This window comes from Hyla sarda, chromosome 2, assembly GCF_029499605.1.
Source record: "Hyla sarda isolate aHylSar1 chromosome 2, aHylSar1.hap1, whole genome shotgun sequence".
NCBI lineage: Eukaryota > Metazoa > Chordata > Amphibia > Anura > Hylidae > Hyla > Hyla sarda.
This window is the reverse complement of record NC_079190.1, coordinates 164,478,111-164,500,978: the sequence shown is the minus strand read 5'-3', so window position 1 is coordinate 164,500,978 and position 22,868 is coordinate 164,478,111. Positions and strand designations below refer to the sequence as shown.

Sequence of the window (22,868 nt, the reverse complement as noted above, 5' to 3'; positions counted from 1 at the left end):
TAACGACTTTTCCGGTAGGAAAATTACAAAACTGGCCACTGTCGCATCCCCGGCGGACCCGCACTGCATCTCATTCCTTTAACCCCTTAAGGACCAAGTTTTATTCTGTTTTTGCACTTTCATTTTTTCCTCCTTACCTTTTAAAAATCATAACCCTTTCAATTTTGCACCTAAAAAACCATATGAGGGCTTTTTTTGCACCACCAATTCTACTTTGTAACAACATCAGTCATTTTACCCAAAAATCTACAGCGAAACGGGAAAAAAATCATTGTACAACAAAATTTAAGAAAAAACGCCTTTTTGTAAATTTAGGGGGCTTCCATTTCTACGCAGTACTATTTTCGGTAAAAATTACACTTTATTCTGTAGCTCCATACGATTAAATTTATACCCTACTTATATAGGTTTGATTTTGTCATACTTCTGGAAAAAATCATAACTACATGCACGAAAATTTATACATTTAAAATTGTCCTCTTCTGACCCCTATAACTAACTTTTTAATTTTTTTGCTTACTTGATTGTTTTGATCGGACTCTTTTTGCGCATACGCCATTGACCATGCGGTTTAATTAACAATATATTTTTATAGTTCGGACATTTATGCACGCGGCGATACCACATATGTTTATTTTTATTATGTTTATTTTTATATATATTTTTATATGGAATTTGAGAAAAGGGGGGTGATTTAAACTTTTAATAAGGAAGGGGTTAATGTGTGTGTTTTTAAACTTTTAAAAAACTTTTAATAAATTTTTTTTTTTTTTTTACACTTTTAGTTCCCTTAGGGGACTTTTAGGAGGAATCATTTGATTCCTCATACAGATCAATGTGGTTCCATAAAACCACATTGATCTGTGTGCTCTGTGCTCGATTGATAAAGCCTGGTCCTTCCAGGGTTTATCATTCTCAGTGCAGGTGCCTGCATGAAAGGAGAGGTAAGCCCTCAAGCTACCTCAGCAGTTGATCGCCCCCACGTGATCATGCTGTGGGAGAGGGGGGTCATCCACCCCACTGGACCACTAGGGACGGGATAAAGGTACCTTTAGATGCTGCTGTCAGCTTTGACAGCGCCGATCTAAAGGGTTTAATAGCCTGCGGCGGCGATCGCCTCATGTCGGCTGGGGGCCGGCCAGTATGACGCGAGCCCGTGCCATACCCCGTTAATGGCACATGGACGAGAGTACACATCCATGGTCGTTAACAGGTTAACCCCTTAAATCGGCATTGTCAGATATAAAAACGTTTTACATGTTGTACATCTTGGCAAAACAATAGTTTTCCTTATATACTTCTTTAATACAATTTCACATTTTTTAAAAGAAAACTGCCGTTGAAAATCCCACCACTAGGGTTCCCCATACCTCCTGGGACACTGATGAGTCCCATAGCAGCATCAGCTTCATCCGGGCATGCTGGCAGTTGTAGTCTTGCAAAAGCTGTAGGCACACAGCTAAAGGCAACACTTCTGTAAAAAAGAGTTTTGCTATTTTTTAGTGAAATATGGGTGCTAGAGACATAAAAATGATATGTACATGATCAGGATTTAGGTACTGGGTAACATATAACAGTTTTGTTTTGTTGTTTTGTGGGATCTGACAGGTACACTTTAAGGGTTTTTTCATTTTTGCATTTTCATTTTTTTTTGTTCCTCGCCTTCTAAAAATCATACAATTTCAGTTTTCCACCTACATACCTATATGGGTACCCAGTGGATGTGCAACGTTTTAATCTTAAGATTTTTATTCAGCACGATCAGAAATGGAAAATAAAATGTAAGTTTAGATACTAATCAGTAGTCATGAGGTATAGATACACAGGCCTAGAAGTCAGTTGAATGTTACCGCGTCAAAACTGTGTACTGATATACAGAAAAAAAAAGAGCCACACTAGGAACAATGCAAAAGATAAATTAAGATACATGGTTGGAACTATGCATTTTTGTTCTTTGGGATGTAAGGATTTTTTTTATTTTTTTTGCATGATACCGTACTTGTATTTTCTTTCTGGTGTTTTTTCATGTATTCCTTCACTCCTTGATCCCAATATCTGGTGGTGCCCATTAACTACTTTGTATGGTGTTCTACTTTAAGAACACATCCATGCTCGGCCAAACTTGTCGGGTCATGTGTTATCTAATGTTGAGAAGGGCATAGGCCACTATGAGATGCTAATACTGTCCTGTGAGAACAAAGGATCAGGTCAGGTGATGGCTATCTTGCATCCTTCTTACATGATCTATACAATTATAGCTTTTGATAGATTTGATTTGGCCACAGCTACCTGTAATGTCACCAGTTCTAAACCTCTTAGACAGTAATTCTTACGTCAGACATAATGTAGATAGATTTTCATCTTAACCCCTTCCCGCAGAACGCCGTATATATACGGCAGAGGAAGCGATACCTTTGCGCATTCCGCCGTATATATACTGCATTCATTAAATATGCTCTCCTGCGGCACTGATCGGGTTAATCAGCTAAAGTCCCAGTGTGTCTGGCGGGAGACAACTTCCGCCTGACACCCCGGGACCCCATTTTATTAACTTGACCAGCGATCGGGTGTACAGGTGAGATGGGATTGGCAGGCGGGTGTGCAGCGTGAGGCTGGAGGACCAGTTGCGGCAGCGACAATGTGGGGGGGGTGCAGCGGGTGTGCGGCGGGAGCCCGGAGGTCTGGTGGTGGCGACGATGCGGGGGTAAGAGATCTCCCCCTTACAGTTTGCAAAACTATGACTCCCAGCATGCCCAGACAGTCTGGGCATGCTGAGTGTTGTAGCTTTGCAACATCTGGGGACCACAGTTTGGAGACCACCGTGTAGTGGTCTCTAAACTGCGGCCCTCCGTATGTTGGAAAACTACAACTTCCAGCATGCCCAGACAGCTAACCGCTGTGTGGGCATGCTGGGAGTTGTAGTTTTGCAACATCTGGAGGGCCACACCTTGGCGACCACTGGTCTGCTACATGCCCTAGCTTTTTATGGGGTGCAGGTTTTTTTTGTGTGCTTTTTTGAGGGTCATATGTGGTACCTGCATCCAGCGACTGTTCTGCGCTGTGTGGACGGACGGTACCCTGTCTGCAGACTGTGCTGATTGCTGATCAGTGAATTATTACTGATCACCATTTTTTTGGGGTACAGGTATTTTTTTTCCGCTCTTTTTTTTGGGGGGGGGGGGGGGGGGAGTCTGCTGGCCAGCCACACAGCGCAGAGCAGTCGCTGGTGGCACGGACCACAAACGCAAAGATAAATAAATAAAATGCGGAAAAAAACCTTGCAAAAAAAAAAGTGCTGATCAGTAATAATTCACTGATCAGCAATCAGGACAGTCTGCACAGAACAGTCTGTGGTGGCACTGACAGCAAATGCTCCCCAAAAAGTAAAAAAAAAAAAAAAAACCTGCACTGCAAAAAAGCCTACAGAAAAACGGGGAAAAGAAACAAACAATACACCTACACTATACATTGAAATATAAAGGGAAAACACAACATTTACACCCCCTCCCCCCATAAAATATAAATACCCCAAAAGCTTTTTGGTGGAGGAGGCATACGCCATGCGTTTGCCTCCGACACCGAGACCGCCAATGAAGGAAAGGAGAAAGAGCCCACATTTCTTTCTCCTTCCCCATTATCATCCAGTGATGATTACTCCCCCAGAAGGTGGCGCCACAGAGCAATGCCAGTAGAGGCACCCCCATACTAGAGACCCTGTCCCCAGAATTTCCATGGCAGATGTTTCTGCGTCGGAAATCCCAATTCCGGATTCTGCAGTAAGCATAGACATGTCTATTCTTTCTGCGGAGTCCACATAGAAATGCACTGCCGTTTATGAGACAGCGCACTTCCGTGCATTCATAGCGCCGGCATGTTCTGCCAGCGCTCTGTTGTCAGTGGAATGTCTGCACGTAAATTTTCCATGGGGACATTCCACCGTCCGAATATAGCCTGAACCGCCCTTATGCAAATCCCTAATTTAGGCTTCAAATGCACATGACTCTCTCTTACTCACATATGGGGTATTTCCGTACTTGGGAGAAATTGTGTTGCAAATAATTGGGGGCTTTTTCTCCTTTTACCACTTCTGAATATAAAAAAAAAAAAATGGTGCTACACCTCTTTTCACAAGAGGTAAAAGGAGAAAAAGCCCCAAAAATAAGTAACACAATTTCTCCTGAGTATGTAAATACCCCATATGTGGGCGTAAAGTGCCCTGCGGGCAGACAACATGGCTCAGGTGTGAGAGACACCCATGCACATTTGAGGTCTAAATTGGGGATTTGCACAGGGGTGGCTGGTAGTACCAAAGGTTTTGACATAAACGCTAAAAACAAAAAACCCACATGTAACCCCATTTTGGTAACTACACACCTCACGGAATGTAATAAGGGGTGCAGTGAGCATTTACACCCCACTGGTGTCTGAAAGATTTTTTGGAACAGTGGTCCACGAAAGTGAAAAAATTTTTTTTCATTTGCAAAGCCCACTGTTCCAAAAATCTGTGGGGTTTAACCTCTTAAGGACCCAGGACGTATGGGTACGTCCTGGGTCCTGGTCCTGCGATATAACGCGGGGTCACATGGAGACCCCGCATCATATCGGGCCGGGCCCAGTGTTATAGTGAAGCCGGGACCCGCCGCTAATAGCGCTCAAAGCTGAGCCACGCGGCTAAAAGCGAAAGTAAAAGTGCCCGGCTAGCTCAGGGAGCTGTTCGGGATCACCGCGGTATAATCACGGCATCCCGAACAGCTGTAGCACAGGAGGAGGTCTTTTTACCTTCTCCTGCGCTGTCCGATCGCCGAATGAATGCTTCAAGCCTGAGATCCAGGCTTGAGCATTCAATCGCCGAAAACACTGATTGATCCTATGGAGATGCATCAACCAGTGTAAAAGATCAGTTAATGCAATGTTATAGCCCCCTATAGGAGCTATAATATTGCATAAGTGTAAAAAAAATCATTAACCCTTTCAATTATTCCTTCCCCTAATAAAAGTTTGAATCACCAGGCATTTCCAAGAATAAAAAAAACAGTGTAAATAAAAATAAACATATGTGTCCAAATTATAAAAATATACCGCTTTTTAAACTATACGTTCAATGGCGTACGCGCAAAAAGATTCCAAAGTCCAAAATAGCGCATTTTTGATCACTTTTTATACCACAAAAAAGTGAATAAAAAGTGATCAAAAAGTCTGATCAGAACAAAAATGGTACCGCTAAAACCTTCAGATCACGGCGCAAAAAATGAGCCCTCATAGCGCCCTGAACACAAAAAAATAAAAAGTTATAGGGGTCAGAAGATGACCATTTTAAACGTATACATTTTCCTGCATGTATTCATGATTTTTTTCTGAAGTAATACAAAATCAAACCTATACAAGTAGGGTATCATTTTAATCGTATGGACCTACAGAATAAAGATAAGGTGTCATTTTTGCTGAAAAATTTACTGCGTAAAAACGGAAGCCCCAAAACTTACAAAATAGTGTTTTTTCATCAATTTTGTTGCACATTGATTTTTTTTTTCCCATTTCACCGTAGATTTTTGGGTAAAATGACTAATATCATTACAAAGTAGAATTAGTGACGCAAAAAATAAGCCATCATATAAAATTTTAGGTGAAAATTTGAAAAAGTTATGATTTTTTAAAGTTAAGGAGGAAAAATTGAAAATGAAAAAACGGAAAAAGCCCGGGTCCTTAAGGGGTTAAATGTTTACTGCACCCCTTGTTACAAACCGTGAGGAGTGTACTTTACAAAATGGGTTCACATGTGGGGGGTCCACTGTTCTAGCACTATGGGGGCTTTGTAAACACACATGGCCCCCGACTTCAATTCCAGCCAAATTCTCTCCTCTTATGAGCCCTGTAGTGTGCCCGCAGAGCACTTTAAATCCACATATGGGGTATTTCCATACTCAGAAGAAATAGGGTTATACATTTTGGTGGGCTTTTCCCCTATTACCCCTTGTAAAAATGAAAAATTTGGTGTAACACAAGCATTTTAGTGAAAAAAAATTAAATTTTTCATTTTCACGTCCAACTTTTAACGAAAATTTGTCAAACACATGTGGGGCGTTAAGGCCCACTGTACCCCTTGTTACATTCCTTGAGGGGTGTAGTTTCCCAAATAGTGTCCCATGTGGGGTGTTTTTTGCTGTTCTGTCACCATGGGGGCTTCCTTTATGCGACATGCCCCCCAAAAACCATTTCAGCAAAATTCTCTCTCCAAAAGCCAAATTTTGCTCCTTCTCTTCTGAGCCCTGTAGTTTGTTCGCAGAGTACTTTACAACCACATATGGGGCATTTGCATACTCGGAAGAAATGGAGTTGCAATTTTTCGGGGGCTTCTTCCCCTATTACCCCTTGTAAAAATGAAAAAGTTGGTAACAAAAATTCATCAAACACCTGTGGGGTGTTAAGGCCCACTGTACTTTTCCAAACAATGTGCCATGTGTTTTTTTTTTTTTTTTTTTGCTGTTCTGGCATCTTGGGGCTTCCCAAATGTGACATGCCCCCCAAAAACCCTTTACAAAAACCCTTTACATCCACATATGAGGTATTTACTTACTCAAGAGAAATTGGAGTACAATATTACAGTTTCTAAACCTAGGAACTCCAGATATCCCAGGAGGAAGAGGAGACAAAAACATGATTAAGAGGGGGAACAAACAAGATAGACAAACACAGAGATGAAGAAATAAAAGGGAGGAAAGGTGAAGATCCTACAACCATGGTGAGTCAGTACAAACTTAAGAGAGAAGCAACATCTAAGGAGAATTGCTTAAATATCCATGGCTGCAAGGTGGCATCAAAGGCCTACAAAGTTTCTCTTTTATGTAAATCTTTTTTTGTTTTCCAAAGATTAACACTTTTATAGAATATTTACTTAACAAATTTAAAAGGGTACTCCGCCCCTAGACATCTTATCCCCTATCCAAAGGATAGAGAATAAGATGTCTGACCGCCGCTGGGGACCCCCGTGATCTCTGCTGCGGCACCCCAGACATCTGGTGCACGGAGTGAACTTCGCTCCGTGCCAGATGACTGGCGATGCGGGGCGGAGGTTCATGACGTCACACCCCGCTCGTGATGTCACAGCCATGCCCCTTCAAGGCACGTCTATGGGAGGGGGCGTGACGGCCGTAACACCCCCTCCCATTGACTTACATTAAAGGGGCATGGCAGTTACGTCATGAGCGGGGTGTGGCCGTGACGTCACAAGCCTCCTCGCTGCACCCAACAATCTAAGCGAACGTTTGGTGCAGAAGGGAGATCGCAGGGGTCCCGCCGCTGGTGACCTTTGGATATGGGATAAGATGTCTAGATGTGGAGTAACCCTTTAAAGTCAGCTATAGAATAGCAGTGGAAAAGAGTAAAGTCTTGCAACTCACAATAAAGGAAAAAATGTGATGCTTTATTTAGGGACATAGTTAAAATGTTAGAGCACTGGCCCATGTCTGACCAGATTACCAACATTTTAACTATGTCTAAATAAAGCGTCAAGTTTTTAACTTGCTGGACCTCCCTCTTCTTCGTTGCTACGTGACCTTGAATTGTGACCTGCATTACCATACAGCGCAGGACTATTTGAAAAGTGATTACCTTTATATTGCTGATGGCCCGGAGGACAACTGGAAATGGTAAAGATGAAGATTATACCCTATATAAAGTGTGGCCACAAGTTATATAGTGTACAATCTGATGACAAGTTCACTTTAAGACAATTAGTCTGATGCAAATGTGGGCTTGTCTCATGAAGAACTCCCTGTCAAAATTTCCTCTTAGGACAGATGGATTTGATAGAGGGAAGTCTTCCACTTGACACTCCTCTCCCATGAACAGACAGCCACTTTTTACAAGCTGCTCCCAACTCTAGTGGACCTGAGCCATCCATGCATTACATGGCCATCAGTTCAACCTAGCCTCCACCATGTAATACTATACTTCTCCTGCAGCAGATGGTCTGACTGGTTGCCTGATGATTCTTTTCCCTGCAAAACCAGCTGTTTGCTGGGGATGCTGAGAAATGAATCCGCAGAGTTCAAATACTTGAAGCAGCACCCACATTCTAGAAGAGTTTGTTTCTGATAAGACAACCTATTAGAAGACCCACTCTGTATATGCAAAAGTGTTACAATCTTTAGTTGCATGTTATATTGGCAGAACATTTTTTAAAATGAACTGAGCACCATGTCCTGGGTTATGACATTATTGCAGGATTTATCTGAAAATCCTTTAAATAAGAAAAGATTTTTATAGGGATTCTTGCAGAATCAACTTTACATATGTTTTGGCTGCACTTTTTTTTTTGTTATTGAACTTCCAGAATCTCAGCATGATCATTAAGTCAGGCACGCGTTTAGCTTCCAAAAATAACAGAGCATTCTTACGCAATGTAATGACTCCAACATTTGTGAGAAAGCCAAGGCTAGGTCATATAATCCAAATATATCTGTTCACAGATTATGCTAATTGCTGTTTAGTAAATATCTTTTTCATTTTTTGTTAATTTAACTAAAGTGTTAGTAATAGAAGTGTATAAATGGAGAATGAAATGTTTTAATAACTTAAAACATGTTCTTCTTAAAATTTGCTCTGCTTTGATTACGCCTATTGAGTAGTTAACCACTTAAAGGGTACCTCTCATCAAATAAACTTTTGATATATTTTAGATTAATGAATGTTGAATAACTTTCCAATAGCATGTTAATGAAAAATATGCTTCTTTCTATTGTATTTTTCCCGATCAGTCCTGTCAGCAAGCATTTCTGACTCATGCTGGAGTCCTAAACACTCAGAGCTGCCAGCCTGCTTTGTTCACGGGCAGGGACCAGACCAGGGTGACTGCTGATATCTATCAGCAGGCACCCTGTGCAAATGCCCAGGGGGGTCAAATCGCCGGTGAATTCACACTGTCGATTTGCCCCGATTCCGGGTCATGCGGCTCTATGGTGACACGGAATATAAGGGGGATCACGGTTGTCTAAGACACCCACGATCCCCTTGAAGGGATAGGAGTGAGGCGGCAGGGGTGCCACCCCTCCTATCCCTGCTATTGGTCGTCAGAAGCGACGATCAATAACAGATCGGGGGCGGGGGGGATAACTTTTGGTTTCCCCGTTCTGCCCACCCACAATAGGCAGGGCAGAACAGGGAAACCGAAGAGGACCGACAGAAGATCCACTTACCCATCTGGAGGCTGCAGGCGATGGTGATCGGCAGGCGGCGATGTCTTGCGGCTGGATCGTACGGAAGCCGGTGAGTTGCCTAGCAACATCTGGAGGGCTACAGTCTGAGACCACTGTACAGTGATCTCTAAACTGTAGTTCTCCAGATGTTGCAAAACTACAACTTTCAGCATGCCCAGACAGCTGTTTGGGCATGCTGGGATTTGTCGTTTTGCAACAGCTGGAAGACTACAGTTTGAGACCACTATACAGTGGTCTCTAAACTGTAGCCCTCCAGATCTTGAAAAACTGCAAATCCCAACATGCCCAAACAGCGGACAGCTGTCTCTCTGTCCTGGGAGTTGTAGTTCCGTACCTCCAGCTGTTGCATAACTACATCTCCCAGCATGCCGTTCGGTGATCAGTACATGCTGGGAGTTGTAGTTTTGCAACAGCTGGAAGCACACTGGTTGGAAAATACTGAGTTAGGTAACAGAACCTAACTGAAGGTTTTCCACCCAGTGTGCCTCCAGCTGTTGCAAAAGTAAAACTCCCAGCATGCACGGTCTGTCAGTACATGCTGGGAGTTGTAGTTTTTAAACAGCTAAAGGTTTGCCCTCCCCCCCCCCCCCATATGAATGTACAGGGTACATTCACCTGGGCAGGTTTACAGTGAGTTTCTTGCTTCAAGTTTGAGCTGCGGTAAATTTTTCGCCGCAGCGCAAACTCCTAGCGGGAAACTCACCGTAACCCCCCAGTGCGAATGTACCCTAAAAATACTACACTAAACTAACACATAATAAGAGGTAAACACTACATATACACCCCCTTACACTGTCCCCCCCAATAAAAATGAAAAACGTATTGTACGGCAGTGTTTCCAAAACGGAGACTCCAGCTGTTGTGGCTCCATAGGGGCTTCCTAGAAGCGACATGCCCCCCAAAAACCATTTCAGCTAAATTTGCTTTTCAAAAGTCAAATGTGACTCCTTCTCTTCTGAGCATTCTAGTTCGCCCGCAGAGCATTTTACGTCCTAACAAGGGGTATTTCCATATTCAGAAGAGACGGGGTTACAAATTTTTGTTGGTCGTTTTCTCCCATTACACTTTATAAAAAATGGTAAATTTGGGGAAAAAACTGAACTTTAGTGAAAAAAAAAATGTTTTCTCATTTACACATCCGACTTTAACGAAAGGTCGTCAAACAGCTGTGGGGTGTTAAGGCTCACTGGACCCCTTGTTACGTGCCTTGAGGGGTGAAGTTTCCAAAATGGTATGTCATGTGACTTTTGGGGGCTTCCGTTTCTATGTAGTACATTTTTCGGTAAAAATGACACCTTATCTTTATTCTGTAGGTTGATCCGATTAAATTGATACCCTACTTTTATAGGTTTGATTTTGTCGTACTTCTGGAAAAAATCATAACTTCATGCAGGAAAATGAATACGTTTAAAATTGTCCTCTTTTATTTTTCCGCATATGGGGCGGTATGAGAGCTCATTTTTTGTGCCGTGATCTGAAGTTTTTAACGGTACCATTTTTGCATTGATAGGACTTATTGATCACTTTTTATTCATTTTTTCATGATATAAAAAGTGACCAAAAATGCACTATTTTGGACTTTGGAATTTTTTTTGCGCGTACTCCATTGACTGTGCGGTTTAATTAACAATATATTTTTATAATTCGGACATTTCCGCATGCAGCGATACCATATATGTTTATTTTTTTATTATTGTGTTTTTTTTTTTTGGGGAAAAGGCGGTGATTCAAACTTTTAATAGGGGAGGGGTTAAATGATCTTTATTCACTTTTTTTTTTTCACTTTTTTTTGCAGTGTTATAGCTCCCATAGGGACCTTTAACACTGCACACAATGATCTTTTACATTGATTACTGGTTTCTCATAGGAAACCAGTGATCGATGATTCTGCCGCTTGACTGCTCATGCCTGGATCTCAGGCACTGAGCAGTCATTCGGCGATCGGACAGCGAGGAGGCAGGTAGGGACCCTCCGGCTGTCCTGTTAGCTGTTCGGGATGCCGCGATTTCGCCGCGGCTATCCCGAACAGCCCACTGAGCTTTTTACTTTCACTTTTAGCCGCGTGGCTCAGCTTTGAGTGCGCAGCTAAAGGGTTAATAGCACTCGGCACCGCGATCAGTGCCGCGCGCTATTAGCGGCGGGTCCCGGCTTCACTATGACGCCGGGCCCGCCGTGATATGATGCGGGGTCACCGTGGGACCCCGCGTTATATCACGGTAGCGGGACCAAGGACGTACTCATACCTTGGTCCTTAAGAGGTTAAGGGGTATTACAAGTTTTTATTTTATTTGACAATACTACAGGTTTGTAAAGTTGGTATAGTGTCTGTACCTGTGTTTGATGGTGGTCTTGCAATTATGTGAGTAGAAAATATGGCAGAAAGCAGCGCTGTCTGCCTGGGGATCCAGGACGAGTGTCCTGGATCTTCAGTAGAAGCAGCAGGCCCCTTACCCGGGTCCGAACGGACCAGCCAGTCAGAAGCAATGGAGAAGCAATGGACAACACTTTTCGGGGGTAGATTTCACCCTCTTCAGATCAGCATACAGAGTGAGAGAAGATCAGAATATAAATAAGAGACAAGGGCGCCAATTATAGTAGAAGGGTCCCAAATCAGCATTACATAACATTAAAATAAATACAGAAATAATCTATAAAACAGCATCAAGGGCAAAGTGAGTACTATGATCCAAAATTGCTAAGACTGTGGGACTCCAGCAAAGCGTTATCCACAAATGGAGGAAACTTAAATGGGCATATAAAACTTTTATATGTTGTGCATTTTGGCAAAACATTAACCTTTCTAATATACTTTACAAGAAAAGTTATAAGATTTTTTATATAAATCATGGCTTATAAAATCATGGTTTTGTCTAAGCTGAAGCACAGGCATGGACATAGTCCAGTAAGTGAGGGTGGGCTAGCAGAAATCCTCATTAACTTTCCACTTTACTCAAAAACCTACAAATGGGTGTGGCCATCATGGGAAATAGGCGTGTCTCCTCATAAAATGTGGTGGATTTAAGGTCTGGAAAACCTGACAGTTCACAGCATGTATAAAGAGAGCAAAACGTAGGGAAAATCACCAAATACAAGATACAATAGTAAATACCATGGTCAGAAACAAAGACCCACAAAGTAAAATACACTACAACTTTGAACGCCGCTTCTAAAGGGTTAATAGCGTGTGGAACCGCGATCAGTGCCGTGCGCTATTAGCCACGAGTCCCGGCCTCTAACAAGGCTGTTAGAGGCCGGGCCTGAACCGCTATGACGCGGGGCCACCCTGAGTCCTTAATGGGTTAAACTTTTTTTTTTTTTTACACTTTATTAGTTCCCTTCCCACGTACATGGCGATATGAGGGCTCATTTTTTGCAATAAGTGTCGCACGCTATTAGCCACGGGTCCCGGCCGTTGTTAGAGGCCGTCCCGACCCGCTTATAGAAAGGGAGCGGACTCGGGACGTCCTTGGTCCTTAACAGGTTAACAAGTTAAAGACAGTTAATTTATTGATTATCTTAGTAGATTCCATAATAAACGAACGAGGCAGGGAGCATTAGAGGCCAGAAGAAGCGCTGTTCCGGTGTGAAATGGCTGTTGCATGTCCACACTCCCCACCTCCCTACATCACTAGGGACCATTTAAAGGGGTACTCCGGTGGAAAAAAAAATTCGAATCAACTGTTGCCAGAAAGTTAAATAGATTTGTAAATTACTTCTAAATAAATCTTAGTCCTTCCAGTACTTATCAACTCCTGTATGCTCCAGAGGAAGTTCTTTTTTCTTTTTGAATTTCTTTTTCCTTTTTGAATTTCTTTTCTGTCTGACCACAGTGCTTTCTGCTGACACCTCTGTCCATGTCAGGAACTGTCCAGAGCAGGAGAGGTTTGCTATGGGGGTTTTCTCCTGCTCTGGACAGTTCCTAACATGGACAAAGGTGTCAGCCGAGAGCACTGTGGTCAGACTGAAAATAACTTCCTTTGGAGCATACAGCAGCTGATAAGTACTGGAAGGATTAAGATTTTTAAATAGAAGTAATTTACAAATCTGTTTCACTTTCTGGCACTAGTTGATTAAAAAAAAATGTTTTCCAGTGGAGTACCCCTTTAATATGTCTTGAAAAAACTATTTTGGAATCGCTTGGATCAGTAGAAGCATTCCAAAGTTATTACCACGTAAAGAGACACATGTCACATTTGAAAAATGAGGCTCTGTTATTTAAAGCCAAAACAGGCGGTGTCCTTAAGAGGTTAACTGAGTCCTGTGAACTTGATTGTTATGACCGTAATGATAGTAAATAGTTTCCACCGGAGAATCCCTTTTAAATGTCCCTTTAGATGCCACTGTCAGCTTTAACAGAGACGATCTAAAGGGTTAATAGCCAGCCGAGGCAATAGCCACATGCCATCTATTAGCAGCAGCCATCAGCTACAGGAATCAGCTCAGAGCCACTTGGTATGGTGTGGGCTCGAGTCAGAAGCCTGCGCAATACTCCCTTAACAGCACAATGACATGTATAAAAGTCATTGGTCGTTAAAGGGGTACCCGAACGCTGCCACGCCCCCACCCATAGACTTTCATTGATGGCGCGAATGGTGAGGCAGTGACGTCATGACCCCGCCACCGGCACCCAGCATTCTAAACGAACACTGGGTGCTGCAAAGAGATCACTGGGGTCTCAGCGGCTGGACCCCTGCGATCAGACATCTTATCCCCGTATTTTTTTTTTTTTTTAAATCAACTAGTGCCAGAAAGTTAAACAGATTTGTAAATTACTTCCATTTAAAAATCTTAATCCTTCCAGTACTTATCCGCTGCTGTATGCTCTAGAGGAAGTTCTTTTCTTTTTTAATTTCTCTCTGCTGACACCTCTGTCCATGTCATGAACTGTCCAAAGTAGAAGCAAATCCCCATAGCAAACCTATCCTAAGATTGTTAAATAAAAGTAATTTACAAATCTGTTTAACTTTCTGGCACCAGTTGATTTGAAAAAACAAAATAAATAAAAATAATGTTTTCCACTGGAGTACCCCTTTAAAACACTTTTCCAGCAGTCGAACCAGGTGGTAGTATTATTATGGTCTAGGGCTGCTTTGCTTCTACAAGACAAGGGTGACTTATTAACTTTACTGAAACCATGAATTCTGCTGCTTATCAGAAATTCCTGAAGGAGAATGTTCATCTGCAATATTGTGATTTAAAGTTCATGCACAGTTGGGTTGTAAAGCATGACAAAAATTCCAAACACACAGGCAAGTTTACATAAGCTGTATAAATTGAGTATTGCTGTAATAGTCACATAATCATATTATTGTCTCCAAAAAAATGGAAATGAATTTGATCAAAAGGTAGCAAGTATGGCATGTACAAATAAAAAGTACAGCTTGTCTTGCATCAAATTATTCTTCACACAACTCGATTGGCCCAAAAGAAAAAAAAAATCAGAATATGGCAGCACAGAAAAAGCTAATTTTATTTTTTTGTTATTGTTGGTTTTTATCCCCTTCCTGCCTTATACCATATATTTACATTATGGGTGGGATGAGGTTTATGCAGTCGTATATTTACGTTGTGCATTGCTTACTACTAGAGATGAGTGAATTTTAGAAAAATTAAATTTGGCCGATTCGCTGAATCGCTATTAAAAAGGGCTATTTCCGGGCTACAGAGAGCCTCAATAGGGGTGTAAAACAATTTGCCTTGCCGTAACACGCATGGGGAGTGTGCTCTGTTAGTTAAAGGGGTATTCCAGGATTTTTATTTATTTGACTATGCTATGAACTACAATTAGTGTAGTTCATAATATATTGTCTGTACCTCTGTGTGATGGTTTTCTCCACAATTCTTATGTGATTTTCACCCCAATATTTATTTTTAACAGCATACAAAATGACTGTTGACTTGCAATGCAACTGAGAGCTGACTCACTAGTCAGCTGATGACAAGGGGCCTGTCTGCTTCAATGGGTGGAGCGATCGCTTGGTGGGAGAGAGATCAATCTGCAACTAATGCAACAGCTGTAGGCACCCTGATTGAAAACCACAGGTCTTTTGAATGGATGCAGCTCATTTATGTTTCCATGGGTGGGGTGGCTGTAGTATGGGAGGGAGGAAAATGGAATTATGAGATTTATAGTCAAAAAAAGAAAACTGAAACAGGAAATACCAGTTCACAAAAAGCTAGCCACAGTATTATGGTAATCTCACAACATAGCCATTTAGCCCCTAGACACGTGCAGATCCTTCCTAAGCATGTCCATTACTGTCTGCCTGGTACGTACTAAAATTACCCTATGGTGGATAACCCCTTTAAATAATACTGTTATTCAGTATGACATGCAGATTACAGGCGTCGCTATTAGAATCACTGCCACATAGCGGCACATTGACAGAGCCTGGTAATTGAAATGAGCAAACTTGAACCTCTTTAGGACATGCGCCGTAAATGTACGGCGCTGCATAGCACCTCTTAGCGCACAGCGCCGTAAATTTATGACGCTGCTGTGATACGAGCGCAGGAGATGCAATCGCTTCATTCCCGGCAGGTTCCGGCGGCTGTCAGCAACCGCGGACCCGCCGGTAATGGCGGGAATCAGCAATCTCGCTGATGTCTGCCATTAATCCCTCAGGTGCCGTGATCAATACAGATCATGGCATCTGCGGCAGTGCGGCACTTATAATGGCTGATCTGATCGCCCACGGCACTGCCGCGGGGATCAGATCAGGCAAGATGGTGGACAGAGGTCCCCCTCACCTGCCTCCATCCGTCTCCCGGGGTCTTCTACACTGATCTGCCTTCCAGCAGACCAGAGCGGAAGATCACGATAATACTGATCAGTGCCATGCCCTATGCATAGCACTGAACACTATTAGCAATCTAATGATTGCTATAAATAGTCCCCTATGGGGACTAAAAAAGTGTCAAATAAATGTAAAAAAAAAGTTACAAAAAATGTGAAAAATCCCCTCCCCCAATAAAGTTTTTAATCACCCTTTTTCCCTATATTAATACCTATAAGCGAAAAAAAGATAAATAATAAACATATTTGGTATCGTTGCATGCGTAAATGTCCAAACTATAAAAATATAATGTTAATGATCCCCTACAGCGAACGGCGTAAGCGTAAAAAAAAAAAAACGCTTTTTTGTCACATCAAACTGCAAATAAATGTAATAAAAAGCGATCAAAAAGTCACACATACGCAAATCTGGTACTAAAACAAACTACAGATCATGGTGCAAAAAATTAGCCATCACAAATCCCTGAATACAGAAAAATAAGAAAGTTAGAAGTGGTCAAAATAGGGCAATTTTAAACATACTGATTTTTTTTTTTTAAAGCAGTACAATAATAGAAATGTATGTAACCATGGGTATCATTTTAATAATATTGACCCAGAGAATAAAGAAAACATGTATTTTTTTACCCTAAAGTGTACAGCGCGAAAAAGAATCCCCCCCCCCCCCCCCCCACAAATTAGCAAAACTATGATTTTGGTTTTAATTTCCTTACACAAAAATTTTTCGGGGGGTTTACCATACATATTAGGGTAAAATGAATGATGTCATTACAAAGTACAACTGGTCACGCAAAAAACAAGCCCTCATATGGGTCTGAGAATGTAAATATAAAAGAGCTATAAATTTTAGAAGACGAGGAGGAAAAAACAAAAACGCAAAAATTTAATTGGCTGCGTCCTTAGGGTTAAAATGAGTCTTTAATGCTTTAAAGGGGTATTCCAGGAAAATCCTTTTTTTTTTATATATCAACTGGCTCCAGAAAGTTAAACAGATTTGTAAATGACTTTTATTAAAAAATCTTAATCCTTCCAATAATTAGCAGCTGCTGAAGTTGAGTTGTTCTTTTCTGTCTGGCAACAGTGCTCTCTGCTGACATCTCTGCTTGTCTCGGGAACTGCACAGCGTAGAAGAGGTTTGCTATGGGGATTTGATTCTACTCTGGACAGTTCCCGAGACAGTTGTCATCAGCGAGCACTTAGACAGAAAAGAACAACTCAACTTCAGCAGCTCATATGTACTGAAAGGATTAAGATTTTTTTTATAGAATTAATTTACAAATCTGTTTAACTTTCTAGAGCCAGTTGATATATAAAAAAAAGTTTATTGGATAGCCCCTTTAATGTGCCAGCAACATGAGGAGACCACATGGCGGCAGAAAGACAAAATATGGAAGTGGCTACAGCATGAGGAGACCAAATGGTGGCAGAATGACACAGCCTGTAGGTGGCGGATGCATGAGGAGACCAAATGGTGGCAGAATGACACAGCCTGGAGGTGGCAGCAGCATGAGGAGACAATATAGTGCCAGAATGACACAGACTGGCGGTGGTGGCAGCATGAGGAGACCAAATGGCGGCAGAAAGACAAAATATGGAAGTGGCGACAGCAAGAGGAGACCAAATGGCGGCAGAGTGACACAGTCTGAGGGTGGCGGATGCATGAGGAGACCAAATGGTGGCAGAATGACACAGCCTGAAGGTGGCGGATGCATGAGGAGACCAAATGACGGAGCCTGGAGGTGGCAGCAGCATGAGGAGACAATATAGTGGCAGAATGACACAGGCTGGAGATTGTGACAGCATGAGGAGACCATATGGTTACAAGATGACAGCCTGGAGGTGGCGGCAGCATGAGAAGACCACAATGTGGCAGAATGACACAGCCTGGAGGTGGCGACAGCATGAGGAGACCATAGTGCCTCACAATTGAAAAGATTAAAGATTTTTTATTTTATTTAAATTGAAGATTTTAAATACATTTAACTTTTAATGTTCAATTTCATCTAATGTGCCAGCAGCATGAGGAGACCACATGACGGCACAATGACGCAGCCTTAGGAAACCATATGGCGGCACAATGACAGAGCCTGGAGGTGGCAACATCAGCATGAGGAGACCATATGGAGGCACAATGAGAGAGTCTGGAAGTGGCAACATCAGCATGAGACCATATGTCGGCACAATGAGAGAGCCTGGAGGTGGCAGCATCAGCATGAGGAGACCATATGGAGGTACAATGACAGAGCCTTGGTGGCAGCAGCAGCATGAGGGCGATGCCAACTGAAGATTGAGTCTGAGGAACTCACCGACTGTTGACTGTGGGTGTCGGATGTCACTTGGCATGAAGTGGATGATCGAGTGAACCAATCAAACATGGTTGCTGGGTTGCTGGTCAAGACACAACCGCTAGCTGACACCGGAAGCTCAGACCTCTTGCTGCGACTCCTGCTGCCACGCACCCCTGCTCTGCTGCAACCTCTGCCTGCGCCTGATGAATTTAGGCCTCTGCCACTGCTCTATGCACGGCCTGGCACTTCTCTGCCTGACATAGTTGTACAACAGCTGAGTGCATATATATTACACTTAGGATAGGAAAATACGCCTCAGTACGGTTACACCTGAATGTAACGGAGCTGGATGTGGATACTCTACCTGTGTGGCTGATTACTCGGACCGTATTGGGGAGCGGAGTCTAAGGTGCCGCTGGTCTTCACCAGAGCCCGCCGCAAGGCTGGATGGGCTTGCTGCGGCAGGCGACACCCAGGTCGCTACCCCCAACACAGCTCGACCACATAGGTAACTGGGCAAGACGAGGTACTGAAGGACGGTGGTCGGGGACACTGCGCTCACGGCCGGTGCTTGCAGCCGGAGTGCAATGTGTAACACTGAAATAGGCGTTAAAAGCAGGTGTGTAGGTATTTATGGCCTTTTCCACTAACTGGCCCCTTGGAGTTTAACAGGATAAAAAACGTACAACAGCAGAGTGCGTATATATTACACTTATTATAGGAAAATACGCCCCAGTACGGTTACACCAGAATTAGGCGTTAAAAGCAGGTGTGTAGATTTGTATGGCCTTTAACAATAACTGGTCCCTATGAGTTTGACCATAAAAAATGTAAAAACGCTGAGTGCATATATATTACCCTTAGGATAGGAAAATACACCCCAGTGCGGTTACACCTGAATTAGGCGTTAAAAGCAGGTGTGTAGGTATTTCTGGCCCTTAAACTCATAGGGGCCAGTTATTTTGTTAAGGGCCAGAAATACCTACACACCTGCTTTTAACGCCTAATTCAGGTGTAACCGTACTCGGGTGTATTTTCCTATTCTTATGGTAATCTATGCGCATTCAGCCCTATTAGTTTCAGAGTAATACACCCCAGTATACTTGCAACATAAATTGTTCTCTCTCTCTCCCTCTCTACCCGCCTTCCCAGAGTTCCTTTCCCCATGTCCTCACACGTGTAGCTGCCATTTTAGATCCCCTAGAGCCTGGACTGCACTAAATGGAGTTTAATGAAGTGACTCATTTTATCGAATCACAGTGATATTCGGATTCGTTACGAATCAAATTTTTCAAGAAATTCATAACAAAGTTGGATTTGTCCAATTCTGTTCGCTCATCTCTACTTACTTCCTCACACTGACGCTTTTGTAATCGCTGGTGTTATTTGTTGCACCCAATCACAGTAAGGCTATGTTCACATGACAGAATTTCCATGCAAAATCCGGAGGGAAAATTCAGCTCGGAAATTCTGCTACTTGAAGTTAACATTGTGGTGAATAAAATTCTCACTGTCCCATTCACAAAGCAAAGTTTCCACCACAGAATTTCCGCTACAGAAATTCTGCATTACGGATTCTGCAAAAACACTGGGGGAGATTTATCATCCTGATCTATTTTCTGCAGTAGTTTAGACATTAAAGGTCACAGAGTTTTGATCTATCGTGCAACAGATTTATCAAAAGCTGTACATGGTTTCATAAATTTGGAGCACAAACTTCCCGACACCTATTTAGATTGTATTACCGCCTGGATTGGCTTGGTCTGTGATTTTGGCTTAGTTTGCGTTGATGCAACTTTTTTGCGACTTTTCAGGAAAAGTCACAGTTGATAAATGAATGACTTAATTTTGTGCTCTATTATAGACCACTATGCTTGTTGGGAAGAGAAAAGCTCTAGACCAAAAGTCGCATAAAAGTCTTGACTAAACTGACTGAGAGACAAATTTAGACTATCTCAAACAGTCTAAACCGTTATAAATCTCCCTCATTGACTCTGTCAATAGTTTTTGCAGAATTCCTCAGCAGGGTCCATTGAAGTCAATGGTACTCTGGAATCTGTGTGTTGAGTGCAAGAAATTCTCCATAAATTTTAGCACAATTTCCACACACATTCCATGTGGAATCCGCAAAATTGCAAAAAATCTATTGCCAGCTTGGCAGAACAGAATCTGATCATGAGCACAGAAATTCAGCCGTGTGAACATACCCTAACACTCCATGGGGACCAATCCCCAAGTGTTTCCACCGCAGTGATCGCTCTAACTGGTCAGTCAGTGCTGACTTGCCAATCCCAGCATTTGTGACATTGTGCAGCTCCATCTTCTGTAGCATCCTGCTCCCTGCCCTCTAATTAGGCCTCAGAATTGCTGTTGATCAGCAGTTTAACTGTAGACCAGCCAGTAAGTGAAGTATCCGAAAAAAGCAATATCCCAGTCTGTCCCAACCTTCCCCCTCCCCCCCCCTCCTGCTGTCAGCCAAAAATCCTAATTAACCACCCTGATATCGCCCTTCTAGTTAGGTAACCCACCCCTTCGAGTCTGCAAGGCTCAAAGAGCAGAACTTGAAGTTCTTTTATTTTTATATATACGGTATATATTTTTTGATGAGCTGCCAAGTATGCTTTTTTTTTGTTTGTTTGTATGTCTTTTTCATTTTACCTCAGGACCATTCCAGCACAATCCATGTTCCAGTAGGCCATGGACAGTTCTTTCCTTCTGTGCCCTGCCAGAAACCACATGACCAATCCTTGGGTGTATGTCTTTGGTGAATTTGGGTAATAAATATTGAATAGAATTTTTCTGTTAATACCTGCTAAGTTACAGAAAAAATGCAAAGATGCAGAAAAAATTGTAGACATTTTGTAGATATGAATTCATAACTAATTTATTTGGCGTGACTTTTTTTCTAAGGCTCCTTTCACACTATGTGCATTCATCTGTTATTAAACATCCGTCAAGACCCGTTGTAACATCCGTCATGTACAGCCGTTTTAACACCTCTGCCTACAGACTCCCATAGCCGGGACTACTACTACTCCCATCATGGAACAGACTTGTTTCCATGATGGGAGTAGTAATTCCCTGGCTGCGGGAGTCTGCAGACAGCTGGGGAGGCTACATTAATGTTTGTACTACTACCCCCATCATGGAACAGAGTCTGTTCCATGATGGGGGTTGTATTACAGGGGCTGAGGGATTGATCGCACCAGGTCTCACTTCTGAGACCCGATGCGATCAGAAGTTATTAAGCAGTGGAGCGGGTAGCATGGTCCGCAACCCTGCGATGTATTGTGAGTTTTAACTTTCATTTTTAAATCCCCTGCGGGGAGCCCTGAATGGCCAGTACCGAGGAGCCATTCAAGGCTCCAAGCGGGGTTTTTAAAATGAACATTGTGAGTGGCAGCAGAGGCCATATGTATATTAAAAGCACTGTGGTTGGCAAGATATATAGCGCTGCAGGGGTATAGACATATAGCCTATATATCTAGCCCCCCAGCGCATTTATAATATGCGCCCACAGCACATTAATAAAGATATGACCACCGCCAGCACATTTATTTCTATATATAGAGATATATATATATATATATATATATACATACATACATAAATTGGAATAAATCCGCAGCACACAAGTCCAAATAAAGTGAAAAAATGAAAACATTTATTCCATAAATAGGTGAATGTTACAGCGACGTTTCAACCAGCTCTCCTGGTCTTTCTCAAGCCTAGACAGACCAGGAGAGCTGGTTGAAACGTCGCTGTAACATTCACCTATTTATGGAATACATTTTTTCATTTTTTCACTTTATTTGGACTTGTGTGCTGCGGATTTATTCCAATTTATTGTCTACTATTGGACCCCTGACCAAGGACCGTGTCTGCGTGCACCGACTTCACTTTTTTTTCGGAGTGCTGCTTCCCTCTTCAATTTATATATATACATACATACATACACACACACACACCCCCGCCGGCACATTAGTAAATATATGACCCACGCCAGCGCGTATATATATATATATATATATATATATATATATATACCCCCGCAGCGCATTTGTCAAAATATTCCACCGCAGCGCTATATGTGAAAAGTATATCTATCAGCAGCCCGCCGACCCGATACTTTTCATTTATAGCGCTGCAGGGGTATATGTACATAGATGTGCTGGGAGGCAGACATATAGCGTTATCTGCCCCCCACAGTGCCTCTATATACATATGCCGCCGCAGTTCTATGTATGAAAAGTATTTTCAGCATCATTGGGCCGGCCGGCCGCTGCTGGCACTATGCGCTGCTGATAAGATATACTTTTCATTCATAGCGCTGCAGTGGCATATTATGACAAATGCTCTGGGGGTGGGGGGTTCACATTATAAATGCACTGCGGGGGGGGTATATATATATTTATATATATATATATCTATATATATCAATGCGCTGGCGGGGGGTCATGTCTTTATTAATGCGCCAGTGGGGGGGGTATATACATTATATATATATATATATATATATATATATATATATATATATATATATATTGTGACAGTGTGGCAAGGAAAGGG

The 22,868-nt window shown here is 42.4% G+C and overlaps 1 long non-coding RNA gene across 1 annotated transcript in view; it reads right to left on the bottom strand.

The window, feature by feature from the left end:
- Positions 1-1,368: 1,368 nt before the first annotated feature.
- LOC130355499 (uncharacterized) overlaps positions 1,369-22,868 on the bottom strand; it is a 77,600-nt gene continuing 56,100 nt past the window's right edge. Inside the window, exon 3 of the long non-coding RNA XR_008888556.1 lies at positions 1,369-1,474. This is a non-coding gene — a long non-coding RNA (uncharacterized LOC130355499). The remainder of the gene's footprint in view (positions 1,475-22,868) is intronic.